Genomic DNA, 5,373 nt, shown 5'->3' with positions numbered 1-5,373 from the left:
GTTTCCTTCGACGACCCACAGCCCGGTCCCAAAGTGCCTTGGGCGGCTGGCTTTCTTGCCGGGGCGCTGGGCGCGAGGGCGGGCACGGGCGGGAACGGTGCTCCGGCTGTGCGAGGGCGGGGGCGGCGGGGCGTGGGGGGAGCCGTCGGAGCTGGAGGCCCGGGAGCGCGGCCTCCGCCGCCGCCCGCCGCCGAGCGGGCCTCAGGCCCAGAGGCCAGGCCAAGTGCCCGAGCCTGGCTTCTGCGCTCTGGCCGACGGCTCCCCGGCCAGGGTCCAGCTCCGGTGCGTCGGTGGCGAGGCAGGAGCGCGGTCTCGGATCGGAGGAGCGCTGTGGCGCAGTGGCTGCCGGCTCGCGGGCAGCCCGCTGAGGGAGCGCGCCGGTGTGGTGGGGTTCGGCCCCGGCTGCGGTTTCCCGCTTGGAGACGCGGTGTGGCCGCCGAGGGGGGTGGCCCCGGCTGGGGGCCGGACGTTGGCGGGTGCGTGACGGGGGGGGGGCCCAGGGCTTCTGCTGGCTACTCACTGGAGCAACCTTCCCGGCTTGGGCTCAGGTGCCAGGCAGGCCCTGTGCAGGGAGGGCTCTGTCGTTGGCTGGCGAGCAGATGGCTGCGCTGCGCGTGTCCCGGGAGGCAGGCAGGTGGCCAGGGCGAGGCCCCGAGGTGAAAAATCGCGGTGGGTGGCACAGGCCAGCAAGATGGGGACCGCGACCTCAGTAGGGTGTGGAGAGAATGGCATGGGTGGGCAGGCGGGCGGGGCTGGCGGCAAGGACAGAACGTCGGACGGTTGTGCTGCTGGTTGCGCGAGTGTCAGGCTCTCAGAGGGAGTCGCTGTTCAGCAGACAGAAGTCGGACGGTGACCCGTGGAGGGCTTTCTTCACGCAGGGCGCGGTGAGGGAGCGGCAGTGGGAGCGGAGACGGGAGTGGGAGGGAGGCAGTTAGGGAGGGGGGAACCCACAAGCACGGAGCGGGGGGAGGGGGCGCGGGGAGGGGGTGGGGCGCAGGGATCGGGTCGGAGGGAGGTGGGGGGCGCCGGGGCGGGGAGGGGAAGCAGGGGAGGGAAAGATGTGGTGCAAAGTCCTGAAGCTTCCGCGTGCGGGGGGTCAGGTAGGAAGGGTGTGTGAGTGGGTGGGGGAGCGCGTGCGTCCAGCAAGCCAGTTGCCAGGGGGTTCAAGGCGCCGGAGCACCCTCCTGGGCTATTTCTGCCAGGCCGGCGCACGGGTCGGCAGGAAAGGTGGCCGTGCCTGAGCAGCTGGTGGGGCGAGAGGCGTGGGTGTAGGGGCTGGACTTTGGAGAGGCGGCAAGAGCGCAAGCCAGCGACGGACGGTAAGGCGGTAAAGAGCTGCGACGGGGTGTCGCGGAGGCCCGGGACCCGGGCATTTGTTGGGCGGGCCAAAAGGTTGGCGTGTCAGGAGTGGGATTCGAACCCACGCCTCCAGGGGAGACTGCGACCTGAACGCAGCGCCTTAGACCGCTCGGCCATCCTGACGGCGGGCCTGGGCGCGTGTCCGCTCACCTGGCTGGGACCCGACGCGCAGAGCGGTGCCACCCTGGCCGCACGCGGCGCCTGGCGGGCCGCTGTGTGGGCGCGCAAGGGACGGGACCCGCGCGCCGACCGGCGGGGAGACTCGCCGGGCTCCGCCGCCCACACACCCTCGCCCACCCCCGGCCCCCGCCGGGCCGCGTCCCCGGGGTGCGGCCGTCCTCTGCCGCCAGCCCCCACCCGCGCCTCTCCTCGCGGCGGACGTGGCACGGCGCGCGCCCACCTTCTCCCCGCCGCCTTGCTCGCCCTCTCGGGCCTCTTCCTGCCGGCGCGATCCCCGCACTGGAGGCAACAGGCAGCGCGCACTCGGAGCGTTGAGCAGCCCCGGGTCCGGGTCCGGGTCCGGGTCCGGGTCCGCATCCGCATCGAGGTCGCCATCTGCTTTGTCGAATGACGCGATTGTTTAGGGGTCGGGTCGGGCCGGGCCGGGCACGCGCCGGGCAGCCGTGGTGGGCAGGAGGTCGAGAGCAGGGTAGGCGTCGGCGGGCAGCCGGACAGCGATCGCGCGCCGGGGCGGCCGCCGCCGTCCTCGTTAGTATAGTGGTGAGTATCCCCGCCTGTCACGCGGGAGACCGGGGTTCGATTCCCCGACGGGGAGGCAAGACGCCCTCTTTTGGTCGCCGGCACCGCTCTCCGTCCAGCCGCTTGCGCCCAAGGGCCCTTCTTCTCCCTCCCCCGCCCTCCAGCGAGGCGCAGGCCGCCGACTCGTGCCCCGGCTGCCCACCCTCGCCCACCCGGACCCTTCTCCCCTCCTCCTTGTCCTCCTCCTCGCCGGGCGCTTGCTCGCCGCAGCCGAGCGAGGGCTTCCTCTGCTCCTCCCCACGGCGCCCGACGAGCGGCCCTGCCAAGGTGGCTGGCGCAATGGGCTCCTTGCGACGCGACGCACAGCTGCACAGCTGCCGGGACGGGTCGGGGGTCGGATGGGTCCCCCGCCTCGGTGCCTCGCGGAAGTGGCCTGGCGGAGCCGCCGGTGGAGAAGGGCTTGGCCGAGCCCGCTGCCGCAGGACCTGAGGAGGGAGGAGGAGGGCGGACGTGACGGGGTCGGGGTCGGCTTTGGCTTTGGTCGGGTCGAACGGCGGCCAGGGCGCCCCCAGAGGCGGTCGGGCCGGCGGACGAGGGCCGCTGCGTCTGGCGCGGGGCGGCCGTTGGCGGCGCCTGGGGCAGCGCCGAGCTGCGAGCGGGCGGGGCGTCGGGGCAGGGCTGCGCCGGGCGGCGGCAGCGGCGGCGGCGTGACGGCGCCGGCGCGAGCCCCGGGCCGGCATCTCGGGGCGGCCCGGGCTGTGCAGCGTTGGTGGTATAGTGGTGAGCATAGCTGCCTTCCAAGCAGTTGACCCGGGTTCGATTCCCGGCCAACGCAGCGGGCCGACCTTTTGCGGAACCGCAGGGCCCTCCTGGCCCGGAGCCGGGAGCCGGAGGCCGGGAGCCGGGCCCGCGGCCGTGTGCGTGTGTGCGAGAAGGAGGCGCGCGCAGTGTTTTGAGGGTGCAGCCGGGCAGGAAGAACGCTAGGGCGCCTGCATTGCCGGGGGCCGCGCGCGGCTGGCCTGCCAAAGGCAGGGGGCTGGCGCCAAGGGAGCGCCGAGCGGGCGGGATGGAGGCCCCGGGTCCAGGAGGCGCAGGCCAGGCCCGAGGCCTGACGCTCCCTGGTGGTCTAGTGGTTAGGATTCGGCGCTCTCACCGCCGCGGCCCGGGTTCGATTCCCGGTCAGGGAAGCCTTATCTTCTTCCTCTCCGCCTCCCCACCTCCCCAGCACCTCCACAACCCCCTTTTAGCCCACGCCAGAGCTCGCTCGCTCGCTTCGCCCCTTACCCCTCGGCCTCGGCCCCGGACCCCCGACAAGGCCACCCGGCACCCTCCACGGCCAGCCCAAGCCCTGCCACCTCACCTGCGCCCCTGCCAACCTTTTTGGCCCTCGCTCGCCTCGCCTCGCCCACCCGACGTCTCTCCTCCTCCTCCTCCTCCTCCTCCTCCTCCTCCTCATCCTCGGACGCTCGCCTCGCTCCCGCTCTTCCTCAGCCCCAAACCACAGTGGCCCGGGCAGCCACTCTCGCCTGCCGTGGCCACCGCACGTGCTTCGACTCTCCAGCGGCACGCCTTCGGCCGGGACAAACGTCGCGGCCCCCAAGCCACCCCTTCCTGCCTCCTGAGGTGTGGCTCGGGTTGGGGTGGTGGGGGAGGGCGCGGGGTCTACGTCGCCAGGTCCGGCCACCGGCCGGGGCCTGTGGCGTGCTCTTTTACTTGGCGCCTCGTGCCGGCGAAGGCGCGGGCAGCTTACCCGCCGCCGCCGGCCAGGTCCTGTGCCGGCTGCGTCTCCCCGGGGCCGCCGATTGGGCGCCAAGTGCGTCGTGGTCTCGTGCGCCGAGGGGAGCCGAGAGCCGGAGCCTGGCGCCCGGGAGGCGGAGAAGTCAGAATGAACCTGGACCCGTCCGTCTGTCCGGGTAGCTAGACCACCGGGCGGCGGCGGCGGAGGAGACAGAGCAGGGAGATGGAGGAGGCCAGTCTGGCCAAGCAGGGGGGGTGGGGGGCTGGAGGCAGAGGGATGACAGAGTGGACTTCTGGCCAACATTGTATTCGACTGGGCATCACCGACGCTCTCAGTCCTCTCACCAAGTGGCCAGAAGGTTACCGGGAACGCTTCCCTGCCCGACACACCCCTCCCCCCACCCGCCACCTAGATTGGACGGTCCGATGTGTTCCCGTTCCCGCCTTACCGACCATCCAGCCACCCAGGATGGACGCCATCCCTGTCTCCACCCTTGGATCCATCTCCTTCTGTGGACACTCCCCGAAGTAGATGGCAGCTCTCGGTCTCCTTCCCGCCACAACAACCGGGCCGCTGTCAGCGACTTGAACACCTCTTCGCCGACTGGCTCCTTCGGAGGCAAAAGTGGAGAGCCGAGCCCAGGAAGGGCAGAGAGCCGCGGCGGCGGCGGCGGCGGCGGCGGCGGCGGCGGCACACTCCGCGGGTTTAGACGGAGCCGTTCTGACGTGTGCCGAGGAGCCCCTGTGGGCATGGGGGTGCTCACCGCCAGCGCAGGAAGTTCCCTCACCGGCCTGGCCGGGGTGCTGGGGGTGAGTGTGGGTGGGCGGGTGACAGAGCGGGATGAAGGTGTCTGTTCCCGTGGGTGGCCTCCCACGCGGGTCAGGGCACAGGGCCAAACGACCCCGAAAAGAGGGGACGGCCGTGAGCGTCGTGCTGCTCACGGGGGAGGTGTGGGAGGGCGTCCCGGGTGGGTCGGAGTGGAGCGTGGGCGGGGAGGTGCGGGGCTTGCGGGATGTGGCCGGGAGTGCGGCTGGCCGCTCAGGCAGGGGCTCTGCACAGGCTCCGGGCGGTGGCGCACCTTGCCCGGCACGGGTGCCGCGGGGGGGGGGGGGGGGGGCGGTGCGGTGGGGGGGCCGAGGTTTAGGGTGCCGGTGGGGACGGAGCAGGGGTTTGTCCGAGGGGCCCGAGGGAGGAGGACAGGACCGGTGGAAGTGTGCGTAGAGGGGCCCGGGGTCCACGGGGTTGGTGGCGGAGGGATGGAGGGGGTGAGCCTGGGGGCTGGAAGGAACAGCAGGTGGCGGGCAGGGGGCGTGGGCCCTGGCGCGAGGAAGATGGAAGCCCCCGTGGTGGGAGAGGGCCCAGGCCGGCGAGACTGGTGTCCTGTGCTGCGAGGTGGTCAGGCGAAGGAGTAGGGTGAGAGGAGGGGTAGGCAGCAGGCAAGGGTGGGGAATTCAACTGCCCCAGAGACACAAGTGACCTCTGCCCACGACAAAGAGTCGGGTCTCAGGTGTGTGTCTGGGGTTGAGTTGAAAAGAGGCCAAAGGGACGAATGCAACCCGCGGTCCCCGGCCAAGCAG

General features: G+C 72.3%; 1 non-coding gene across 1 annotated transcript; it reads left to right on the top strand.

The window, feature by feature from the left end:
• Positions 1-3,173: 3,173 nt before the first annotated feature.
• On the top strand, positions 3,174-3,245 carry TRNAE-CUC (transfer RNA glutamic acid (anticodon CUC)). Its single transcript has one exon. It is a non-coding gene; the product is annotated as a tRNA-Glu (tRNA).
• The last annotated feature ends 2,128 nt before the right edge of the window (positions 3,246-5,373 follow it).

This window comes from Diceros bicornis, chromosome 4 (assembly GCF_020826845.1).
Source record: "Diceros bicornis minor isolate mBicDic1 chromosome 4, mDicBic1.mat.cur, whole genome shotgun sequence".
Taxonomy (NCBI): Eukaryota; Metazoa; Chordata; class Mammalia; order Perissodactyla; family Rhinocerotidae; genus Diceros; species Diceros bicornis.
Note: the sequence above shows the minus strand (reverse complement) of the source record. Positions and strands in the feature narration are given on the sequence as shown.